At 34.2% G+C, this 13,171-nt stretch overlaps 1 long non-coding RNA gene across 5 annotated transcripts in view; it reads right to left on the bottom strand.

The window, feature by feature from the left end:
- The window catches only part of LOC126819636 (uncharacterized), a 41,376-nt gene that overhangs the window by 6,821 nt on the left and 21,384 nt on the right, over window positions 1-13,171 (bottom strand). For 2 of the 5 annotated variants that reach the window (XR_008787846.1, XR_008787845.1), the window contains exons 1-2: window positions 1,970-2,552; window positions 319-642 (exon numbers count right to left, since the gene is read on the bottom strand). This is a non-coding gene — a long non-coding RNA (uncharacterized LOC126819636). Of the gene's footprint in view, window positions 1-318; window positions 643-1,969; window positions 2,553-13,171 lie in introns of those variants that run through there. The other 3 variants (XR_008787847.1, XR_008787849.1, XR_008787848.1) reach the window with 2 other exon arrangements.

The raw sequence follows: 13,171 nt of genomic DNA, 5'->3' as shown, positions 1-13,171 counted from the left end.
GAAAATTTGCATATCTGCCTACCTACTCTCCACTAAATTCAAACTTTTATGGGTTCATTTGCGAACCCAAAACACCTTACATCATGATTGTCTGTTATAAAATATATCAATGTCAGTACATTAAAAAAAAAAAAATGATTAAGATCTTATTAATTTGTAGAAATGGGGCAAACCATAATGCAAAATCCAAAACAGGGGATGCAATTGATAGGGTCAATATATAGTACAATGTAGGAATGAATATATTAAACACAGTAAGGACACAATTCCTTCTCCAAAAAATTATGTACTAAATTTAATATGAAAGAAAAAACTTACATCACCTTCTACAGATACACTGGCAAAGGCCAAATTCCTTTGGATTGGCCTTGCATAGCACATTGCTTGGCCCAAACAGCTCTCATTTGCTAAATAGTTTGTGTGGAAGCCCGTAGATGGCTGAATCATTAGTTCCAAAGACCATCTGCTGCCAAATTCTGTTCGCAGAAGTTCATATCCACCGCAGGGCTTGAGTGCCGGAAATACACTTTCCAATTTTTCTTTAAAGTACAGAGGGTTGTCATTTTTTTCAAATGTTACTTTTTTCTCACCCAGTCCATTTTCAAATGATTCTTTCTTTTGTTCTCTAGTAGGTACAAAATTCTGAAAAAAAAAGTCAAAATTCAATTAAATTACTAAACAGGAATCTAATCAGTAAAAGGATTATCCTTTGCTTGCTTCTTTTTCCACTGTCTAATCTCAGAGTTCAGTAGCCCGATTTACATGATCCACCATTATTCCAACTCATATACGGTAATAATAATTTATATCTATATTTGATAATTAATATATTCACTGTTTTTGTGTCAAAATTGGTATTTTAAATTGAAATTGGCAATTGTTTTTGTTAAAAAAAACGTTTCTCAAAATGTGATTTCTAAGCAAGTGATTTGAAGCAATACATGGGTTATGTCCCTTAGTTACAAATTCCATACTTGCTTAGAGATCGCATTTTGAGGAGGGAATTTTAACTTAAAAATTTTATGAATTTTAATGAAAATAAAAATTCAACTTTAGGAAATGAATATTATCAAATATTGATATAGATTATTGTGATATTAGTCAAAATAATGGTAGATCAGGTTTGGAATAAAGAACGTGGTGTGTATGCAATTTCAAATATCGATATATAAGTTATGAGTTGAAATTTAATGGTGGATATGGGTAAATCATGCTACATCACACAGTCTGCAGTATCTCCAAGTCTTCCTCCTCTGTTCTCACAATCGCTAGCCATATACAACCAACAACTCATTCTCTAAAATTATTCACTGTGACTGACTGTCTTATGTTTATGTGATTCAAGGGCTCATATTTTCACAGTACTAAGATACCATCACTATTGACGAGAATGGACCATACCAATAATTTGTGTGTATATCATGATGTCGAAGACTCTGTATACTGTTGTTAACGTTACTTTTAGTGTTAAACGTAAAACAAAGTAAAATGTAAAATATTGTAAAATGCTACCAAGTATTAATACATATAAATTTCGCACCTCAAAGTTGCAATTTCATATTTTTAAGTTATATTTTTAAAATGTATTAAAGTAAAGCCTTAAAGATTGTACCTATAAACAGTCCTACCTAGTTAAAGAATAATCCTATTTATCCAATAATTCACCATTGCCAGTTGAGAAATTGGCAAATATATCATTTTCAACTTTAAATTCAAACGTTTGAAGATAGCTATACCATTCGGGGAATGTAAAAACAAGGGAGGTAATTGTGTTATTATTTCCTGTGTCAATGATTTTAAAGTGTGGAGAATAATGACTATGGTCGTATAATAGTGAGTTGACCGCCTATTTATTATTGAGCAAAAGACATAGAAATAATTATTTATATCTATGTTTTGAATTTCCGGTTCTTTGAAAATATGAAAATTGAAATTATCGCTTTAACTAGGCCTAAGCGTCAGTACCTACCTGGTCTTTGTCAATTATTACAGAGAACCTGTGCGTCCAAAAACTCACAGGCCCACTGACTGAAGTGACAGTGGCAGGGAAATGTTTCTTAGTACTAGGCCTAGTGCCAGGCCTGCTGTAACTACTGTACGGGGAAAAAAGCTTCTTGATTTCTGATGCCATGGGTGGAGCATGTGAGGTTGGTACATGTATTTCGGGTTTATTATTCTTAATATTATCTGTTTGTTGGGATTCTGATACTTCGGTAAGTGCCTGTGCGGCCTGCTTTAAAAGATTCAGAGCTTTCGATTTGGCAATTGAATCTGACATCTTTTAGCCGGTTGTGCCAATGCCGTTATTCGTAATTGTTGTCGTAAAACAGTATAAACTTCCGGCCGTGAGCAGTAATTGCGTGGATAGCTGCGCATACAGTGGCGACACCAAACGATGTCATAATGACGGTTGCTAGGTGGACGTATCAAATTCTTAATTTGTTCAATGTTCATTCTAAACATGTTAAGCGTTGTTGAAATGAAAATTTGTCCTTACAATAATAGAAATAACATGAAATAGAATAAAAATTGCAAGATTAGAAGGCCCCATTTACGAGGAACAACTGAAGAAATTAGAATATACATTGTCTTAGATAAGAAGTTACACGAATAGACGTTAGAAGTTAGACGATAGCACGTTAGAAGTTAGACGATAGCATGTTAGAATTTTGGCACTAATATACCGCCATACTGTACTACTTATATTAAATGCTCATTTTAATTGAAGATATGGTTATCAGTTAGCTTATACATAAACGACTTACTCTGTAAACTGACTGCTTAAACTACATCAATTATTGTTCACTTTATGGCAAGATTTCCTAATCCGTCAGCCATATGGCAAGTTAATATGATCTTAATTATCCTGTTCGAGTATTATTAGTCTTCATTGACTATCACGATGGACGTGACCCATGTGGTGACACTGTTATATCTTCATGCGAGGATAATATTGTCCTTAGTTATGTCATTTTCTTTCATATATATTCTTATTTACTTATATATATGCACTGAAAAAACCCTTGTGTTGGATCTCAACACAAGAACTTGTGTTAAAAATATTTAACACATGTTTGTGTTGTATTGCATTGCAATGACACAAGTTTGTGTTTTTTTCAATGTCTTAACACAAACTTGTGTACATTTATAAAATCTTATGTGTTTTTTTTCCATATAATTAATTACGTCGGGTGTGAACGATGGCAGCATAGGACATGTAATACTGGTAAGACTTTAATGTTGTTTTTTAAATTCAAAGCTATTGTATTAAATTCAACACTATTGTACTAAATTAAAAACTCAACACTATTGTATACTCAATTCAAAACTCAACACTATTGTACTAAAAATATTGTATCTTTCAGATATATCTAGAGCTCAGTACCGCAGGATGGTTAAAGAATTGACAATGGTGGCCTTCAAATGTATTGAATGTTCAGCACCTGATGAAACCACGAGTTTTACTTCACCGAGGGCGGAGAGTACAAGACTGTCTTTACCTGTTGATCAGACTACATTCCATTTATCCGTTTGCCCTGATGTCGATATGCCAGAAAATATCCAGGAAAAGTAAGTACAAGCATAGTTTATCACATCCAGAACAAGTTTTAGTATTATCCTTATCCTATATCATAATCTATACAAGTTTTTTTATATTGTTAACATTCAGTTTTTATTGTATTTTTATTATGAACAGTTCATTGACGGATGAGTCCATAGGCGACGATTTATCACATGTTTTATTCACAATTAGTTTTTTATATTTTTGTAGACTGCTTACAGCCAGAAAGATGCTGTATATAAGTTTTTTTAGAAAAGTCCTTGCCTTGCCATTCCTACCCGCTGAACATATATTGCCAACATTCAATAAATTAGAAGAAAAGGCCACAACCGATCAAATTAAAGTGGTTATGAAATACATAATGGATAATTGGCTGACCAGTAATATATGGACCATCCCAACATGGAGCGTGTTTGGCAGGACAATCCGAACCAATAATGATGTCGAGGGATGGCATAATCGAATCAACCAAAAGGCCAGAAAAGGGAATTTACAGTTTTATCTACTGATATCTTTGTTGTATAAAGAAGCAGCGCAGCTACCGACACAAATGAAAATGGTCTCAGAAGGAAAATTAAGAAGACACCAGAAAAAACAATCACGAACTACACAAAGCAAGTTATTTCAACTTTGGAATTTATATACCAGTCAGGAAATAAGCACCAACCAGCTACTAAAAAGATGTGGGGGATATATGGACCGAACTGAAGGACAGACTTACGTAATAAATGACTGACTGAACGACAAACTGACAGACTAAATTACTAAATGACTGGCCTAATAAAATGTATTAGTTGATGATATTGTTGAGGTTATAATAAAATGTATTATTTAATAAATTGTTTATGTAATAAATTCATACATAAATGTATTATTTAATAAATTGTTGATGTGATAAATTCATACATAAATGTATAATTTAATAAATTGTCGATGTAATAAATTCATACATAAATGTATAATTTAATAAATTGTTGATGTAATAAATTCATATATTAGTGATTATTTGTGGTATTTATTTGTAACTTGGAATGAGTCGGGTGTTTTAAAAGTTGGGATGAATTGTCTTTTGACTTGGGATGAGTTGTCTTTTGACTTGGGATGAGTTGTCTTTAAAAGTGGGATGAGTTGTCTTTTATTGGGATGAGTTGTCTGGGATGAGTTGTCTTTGGGAATCTTATTATGTTCCTTTATCACTAGCCTATATGTAAAACCACTCTTCCTGAATTTGAATGTCGAGTAATTCACTTGATTTATTTTTTAATATTTCTAATTATCTAAAAGGATATATTAATTATTACAAACATTAAGTAGAAATCGCAATGTATGTATCGTGCGATGCATTTAATAACTCTTTTAAAACAACGTATTTTATAACAGTATACTGATATAAGAGATCAAAGTTTTAGTCAATTATTATCTAAATATAAACTATTTATTTAATTAGATATAATAAAAGATTATTCTGATTCTACTCTTTGTATATTTTCACATCTTGTCTCAGACAATATACAGAGACAGGTTATTACAATGTCTGCATTTGGCAGTGTCTGATTGATATCGCCCCAATAAACTTGACACATCAAAGACAATAACAATTGTGTTATATCTACGTTTTAAAAAAATGTTTGAATGGGCGTGGAAATAGTCGAGTTAATCTTTTTATTTAATTTAATTGGTTCATTAATCGAAATTGGAAATTTATTCTTACCTGTAAATGACCAATTAAAATGAATTACTCTTAAAACAAAGAAAGAAATATTTATTGAAGTAATTTTGCGGTATTAAACCCTTTGGTACTGCAAATGTTAACTGTATTATTAAGCATTAGTATCGAAAAAAGTGATATTGTTGTGAAAAAAGTTTGTTCAGAAAATAAGAATATAAGGTTTGTGATTTTGGTATTTTTTAATACAATGTATTTATAACGCAAATCTTTCGTTTCGGTTAAAACAAAATATACCTCCATTTTAATTGGCCGAAGGATGTGTGACTAATAGAAATATGGCGGGCGGACAAACTGACCAAACAGTATATTTCGAGGTATTTGAGGTAAGCTAATTTAATATTATATCATAACTGCATGTGCATAATTGTGTTTCTGTTTGATTAAATATTCAAAAAATCATTCTTAGGATACAACCTCGACACCAGTCCGCCCTGAATTGCAATGTTTGTTTTGTGTTCTGGGCGCCATTTTGAATATAATACAATCCAGCGATAGTGTAGTCTAATTCCTTTAAAAGGGAATCCGAATTTGTTAATTTTCTGCAATACCACTTCGGTGGAAGCGGACGTTAAATAAAGCTATTTCACGTACAAAGACCTACAATAAAATCCAGGTGAATTGGGAAAAATATTCATGTATTTTCTTGATGAAGAGTAGCTATTTCAATTTGTAAATGCCCAGTCATCTTAGACAAATAATAATTCCAACTTCAAATCAGTTGTATTTATTCAAATCATACCATAACCATGAAGAATTGTATTTTTCCACTTGCATAATAATAAAAACTTGACTTTTATTATTTTATTTCTTCAGGCCAAGAGCATGGAAAATTGGTAATTGCCTTGTATCACTGCTAACTATAAATCACAGGGAGCCTTGGGCAGAAATGATAATATGGTTCTCAGATATGTTACTGTGTACAGACTGAACAGAAAATATTTATACACTTGCTATTACAGTACTGGCCAAATTAATAGCAATTTTTTCTAAAAACGTTGCAGAAGTAACTCACTAAAATTGAAGTATGAATAAAATCATACACCGTGAATATATTGAACTGAATATTCTTACACATAACCATAGGCGTACGGGGAAATTTTTGACTGGGGGGCGGTGGTGGTTGGTGCCCCAAAAATGTAGTTAGGTTCTTAGTATGTTACATAATAATAATAAATTCGCTGTTGAATTGGACACATTCAAGAACACAATATTTTTTTATACAACTTTTACAAAGTACAATTGTGTGCCCAAATTTTCCCAGCATTTGGTTCCCAGCCCCCCCCCCCAGCTCGTACGCCTATGCACATAACCATATTGACATCTACTTCACATTGCATGGTTGGTCGACGCAACGCCGTGTATAGATAAAGTTGCGACAACTGTGAAGCCAGGAATTTCATATGACGTCATGCAAACTTATTATCTATTTATATGACCTATTATATTGTTGGATGTCATAGATTTCAGCGAATAAGTGTATATAGGACATAAAACATACATTTTTTAAACGAAAAGTATAGCTGAACATACTATTATTAGTATTATACAACAAGAAGCGCACATTATTGTTATATAGCCTTATTCTATAAGAAAAATCAAAATAAAAGATACACTAGATAAAAGTACTATTAAACCAGGGGCGGATCTAGGAATTTTGAAAAGGGGGGGCGCTGCAAAATGAAGGCATTGACCGCGGAGACGGGGCTTGCCGCTGAGGGGGGGGGGGGGGGTCCCCAAGAAAATTATCCGTCATTTCCTTGCATCTGTAGCCATTCCAAGAGCTATTTCCCAGACTGGTGTGTTTGAGTCGATGGTTCGAGTCATTTGTGATCCCTACAACGGGTTGGGAACGGACATATTTGAGTCTGAGAAACGGCCCTTTCAGCCGTAAAAAAGGGCACTGTTGAAAATTAGGGGGGGGGGGCGCCCCTCGCGTCCCCATTGAATCCGCCTCTGATTAAACATATTTAACTTGCATTCGCTTTTAAAGGAGCTAAATCGCTAATATTTGGGAACTAGAAATTGTCACAAATGGTCGCACTAACCTTGATGTTGACAAATACGTAAGACGATATGAACATCAAGGTGATATATGCATATATGCAGCATAGATAATTAAAACTTCTATTCAAGTTAAACCAACTGTATCTATTTATGTCTTACGTCGAGCTGAATACATTTTAGGATTTATTGTCATTAAAACATCTATTGGTGGTTAACAGTGTGTAACTAAAAACTAAAATTGGATCTTATTATTGCCAATGATATAATGTACCTTGAATTTTTTATCACGAAGTCTATCGCATCCAGATATTTAAAGCACGTTTACAATATATTCATTTTTTTGTATCGTAAAATTCATCTTCATTTGACGAACTACACCCAAACTACAGTCAGTGTAAACACGGTTTGGAGACTGTATCTGAAGTACAGGGTACATCGAACTACAGTGTACATCATGCTTAAGAGACACTATCTAATATCCAACAGGAAAAATGACGATTAATTTAATATCCGCCAATTGGTGTTGCTGCTATTTTGTATTTTCAAAATTTATCTTCAAATTCAGAGACATCGAAAACCATATAAAGGACATTGCAAAAGTCATATCTTACGTATCTTAAGAGATGCCCTTTTAGTCTACCAAATTTATGTTTTTTTTTGTTAAATTGCCTTATACATGTATTACCAAATTCGGTAGCCCTTTTAAAAGAAATGCCCGGCACCACATGGAAAATACATTTCTTTAATTGATGTTTGTCAAATTCGATTTCCGCACATTTCGCGTACATAACCACGATATAATGGTCGAACATTACGTACATCAGATAAACTATTTTTAAAGCCCAAAACTGTTCAACTAGTCTCTTTTAGTTATCAAGCACCTGTTTTATGGGATAATCTACCATTTAGTTTAAGATGTTGTACATCTCTATATTCTTTTAAAAAACAACTTAAATCACATTTATTTAATGAGGCTTTTAACTGACTCTGTATACAATTGTTAACATGTCCATAATCTTGTTGTTTATTTATGATTACATTGTCACTTTGTAAAGTGCCCCTGAACATGTTTTATGAAAGGGCGCGCTATAAATATGCTGTAATAATAATAATAATAATAATATTACCAAATTTGGCGGCCATTATGAAAGAAACGCCCGGCACCATATAACAAATACTTCTTTTTTTTAATTTGACGTTTGTCAAATTCGATTTTTCGGCACATTTCGCTTTCATAACCACTCTGTGTATGAGGAATTTAAAAAGAAATCATTTACAATCCAACGAGTAAATAGTAAAACACACTGATTACGAGATATCGCTCTCAGAAAATTCCCCGATTTTGGGTATGATTTTGTTTGATATATTTATCACTGAACCAAACTGCATTGGTTTCTTTTGCATTTTTTTTTAGGGTAAAACGTTATATTATCCCTCAACGTCTAATACTGCAAGAAAAAAACAAATTTTGGTATGTAAACCTGTATGAAGCCATGACGTCATAGCTTTTATGGCGTCATAATTGGGACCCAAAATGGCGCCTGGAAATGAGTTGTCGTAACTTTCCCACAGTCTACTCACTCATGTGCTCATCGTTGTATACCAAGTAACGTTGAAAAAATCAATTTACGTCGATTTTTGAACATTTTAAAAGCCGTAGTTCTATTCGGCGCCCAAGAAAAGATATAAATATACACCAAAAACATGGCAATCAATCAAGTTGAAGCGTTTTGGCGTAAAACATCTGTTTGGGCGAGATGCCGTGTTTTTGGTGTACATGAGTAAGCAATAATGCTACCTGACTAAATACCCCCCCCCCCCCCGCCTTTTGCATTCGCATGTAGTCATACATATGAGTCTCAAAATAATATAATATATTGTTAAATTATGCTCTTTTCAACTCCCCCGCCCCCGCCGCCGCCCCCTGCTCAATGAATTATTTTACTTTTATTCTGCCATCTAAATAACTCTATACCCATGACTGGTGTACCAAGTTAAATCCACATCAAAACCCCATTTGTCGATAAGTGTATTTATAATAATCACTTGAACATCCTTGGAGAATTATATCTATTTAGTGAATATTAATACCAAAGAAAGAAAACAACTCTAAATTCTGAATATAAAGTCATCAAATTCTTTTACAGATCTTATTGTGGAAACCCAAAAGTTATATTGCCTTTTTAATCACATTTTTGTTTTTAATGTCAAATACCAAACCATGTCTAATATTGTTTCATTATATAGAATGCAGTGTAATCCTAAACACTAAAGATTTGGCCTGAAAACTTGAAATAATATAGAGGGATCATCAATAATTGTAGGATGAAATCAACCTTTATTTTTAAACATTTAGTGAACATTTCGGATGTTAATGCCTCTTTTATATAAAATGGTTTTATTAATTAATCAATTTTTGTTTTACAAATTTTTAATTTTCTCCATTTTGTTTGATTTTTATGCTATATTTATTTTATCTATATATAATTATTTGCCTGTGCTTTATCTATTAGTTCCCATTTATATACTGTAGAAAATTTTGAATTCCTAATCTGTTAAAGGGACTATTTTTTCTTAAAAGTATTTTAATTTAGTGCATTATTAATGTCTTTATTGCTTGGTTTGGTTGATATTAAATTTAGATATATTTAAAATGTATGTTTTGGGACCATGGGGTAGGGATATTGTGAACATATATATTATATTCTCAGTTCTTTTTAAGGTTAATTGTAAAAAAAAAATTAAATAGCTTTTTTTGAGGGGTGGGGGGGATATTGTTACTATTGAACACAATTTTATTAGTATTGAAATTAACTTTGTTGATTAATATTCCAAAAGTCTCGGTGCTTTATTTTTCAATTTAAATAGCTACTTTTTATTTAATAATTGGGAATGGGGGGTGGGGGTATTTTTTCATTGTATAACACAATTTTATTAGTATTGGAATTAACTTTGTTTATTAACCTTCGAGATGTCTGTATTGGTATTAATTAGGCATTAATTTATTTTTTCATATCATTTATTGAATAAATAATAATTTAACAAACAAAATTATTATGTCATTTATCAATAATTACAGTTTAAACAGAACGAATGGAAGGGGTTGCATTCGAAAGGTTGCTATACTGGATATAAATTGGTAAAATACAACACAAGTTTTTGTTATACACAAGTTTGTACGAAACAACACAAGTTTCAGAAATTTCAACACAAACAAGTTTCAGAAATTTCAACACAAATAATGTGTAGATTTTCACACAAGTTTTGTGTTGTTTCAACATTTAACACAAGTTTTGTGTTGTTTCAACATTTAACACAAGATTGTGTTGTTAAATAGAGACACCTAACTTGTGTTGAAAATAACACAAGTTTGTGTTGTTTCAACACAAGTTTTTTTTTCAGTGTGTATGAATGTTCTTATTCATGTTACCAATGCTCCTTTAAATCGTCAGTCAGTCATCAACACCGTGGATCTTACCTTATTGAACACATTATTAATTATGATACTTGGCAGTCCATCTCGAAATTGCTGCAGTGCAACGTCCATATTTGTTTTTTTAGTCCAATGCTCTTCATGACTCAGTCACCACACCCAAATGTTGCACCGCTAAAGTGTTCCCTAGGTTTTGTAGGATCATACCATAGAAACGTTCAACCAGTGATTCTAATCCTCATTTCTGTTTTTATCCATTATTCAAGATTATTATTAGGTTCATCCAAATCCTGGGCCATCAAACCTCTCAATTTTACACTTTAACGCTTGACGAAGTCTCACTTGAGCTAAGTAAATATGATATTCTAACTTTTTCTGAAACATGGTTTAACGATATATACTATTCAAAAAAAGTAGGGGATATTTGATTTTTAAGTGTTATTAAAGTCACCTAATGAAACTGACGAAGAAACAAATGACAAAATGAAATGAAGTTCACATTCATCGATTTATTCCAAATGATCGTTAGACTAAGTAAGGCACAGACTGACCATTATAAGTGTAAAATGATACCCGGGGTCAAACAGCAAAGTTACCACAGCATCACAACCAAGTCAATAACGGGTAAATCCTCCTCTGTTTGCCAAACAAGCATGGATCCGACGTGGCATACTCCTAATGAGACGTCTAAGGTCATTTTGGTCCAGATTGTCCCATTCCTGTTGCAACGCAGCAGCAAGTTCTTGGACATTGGCAGGACGTTGTTGACGTTGACGTAACCTCTGTCCAAGCATGTTGGGGTAGAGGTCGGGACTCAGTGCTGGCCAAGGTAATGTGGTGATGTTCTGTTGTTGGAGGTAACCTGTAACGATCCTGGCCCTGTGACATCTTGCGTTGTCCCGGTAGTACTGGCCTGTAACACGCCCTGCAACAACATGTAAAGCCGTTCTTCCAGCAACAGTGATGCCTCCCCACACCATAACAGAACCACCCCCAAATCGATCATGTCTGATGACGTTAACGTCTTGGAAGCGCTCGTTTCGACGACGCCACACCCTCCTACGTCTGTCCAAAAAATAAATCAACAGTGAACCTTGACTCATCTGAAAACATCACATTGCTCCAGCGTCGATTATCCCAGTGTTGACGATCCCTACACCAACGACGTCTTACCTGAATGTGATGATCTCTCAAACAAGGGATCACGCGAGGACGTCGGGCGCGAAGGTGACCCCTATGCAGTCGATTCCGAATCGTCTGGCCACTTACTCTCACACCAGTGTCTGTTTGAAGACGAGCGCTGATCTGATTTGCTGTGATGACACGATTTCTCAAGGCCAAGGTACGGATAAATCGATCCTGGGCTTGAGTTGTCGCCCTTGGTCGACCTGAGCGTGGTCTGTCCTGTACAGATTGTGTATCACGGTATCTGGACCATAGCCTGCTTATGACATCGTCCGCGCCACAACCGCCTGTGTTGTGCCGATCTGTAGCATGCCAAGGGCACGTAACCTTTCATTTTGGGTAAGCCGACGCATATCAAAATTTGTTTTCTGGTCACTTAAACAATTAAACTGATGTTTCCACCCTGGAATTCAATGCCACAATGACTGTAACATTCAAAGTCAGAGTCGTGCAAATCTTGGGTTGGACCCCCATGATGATCCCAAGCATCACCTGCATTCCATGCGGTAGCTATTGGTGCGTTTGGGCGTCACATGTAACTGGAAATGTTTCTTCTGTTAGGTTCTATAGTGACGTTTTTCGTAGTCATTTGCATATTTTAGTATTATGCCCCCAAAATCAAATATCCCCTACTTTTTTTGAATAGTATATATCTTCATGGATATCATAGTCCGATTACCCTTAACCGCGAAGATGGTAGAGATGGTGGTGTAGCTGTGTATGTTAAAAATAACATTTTCTTCAAACCAAGACATGATCTGACAATTGAAAACTTAGAAGCTATTTGGATTGAAGTTAGATATAGAAAAGATTTGTTTTTGATTGGTACTTTTTATCGTCAACCTTCTGCAAACGCCTCCTACTGGGACTTAATTGTCCCCCGCCTTTCGAAGAAAGCAGGGGACTATTAAAATGGGTTCGTCCGTCTGTCTGTCTGTCTGTCCGTCTGTCTGTCTGTCCGTCACACTTTTTGGGACACAATAACTATCTTCCTAATTGAGCTAGAATATTCAAACTTGGTGTATGTGTTTATTAGGTCAATGCCTTGATGGAGTTCGAAGATGAGCATTTTCCGCTTAGGGTAAGCAGAGATAAGCAATTTGATTGGTTGATACTTTGGGGCACGATAACTCTCTTCCTAATTGAGCTAGAATGTTCAAACTTGGTGAATGTGTTGATTAGGTCAATGCCTTGATGGAGTTCGAAGATAAGCAATTTGATTGGTTGATGCTTTGGGACACGATAACTTTAGTTCTAA

The sequence above is a fragment of the Patella vulgata genome, chromosome 4 (genome assembly GCF_932274485.2).
Source record: "Patella vulgata chromosome 4, xgPatVulg1.2, whole genome shotgun sequence".
Classification (NCBI taxonomy): Eukaryota; Metazoa; Mollusca; class Gastropoda; family Patellidae; genus Patella; species Patella vulgata.
This window is presented reverse-complemented; position numbering and strand designations above follow the sequence as displayed.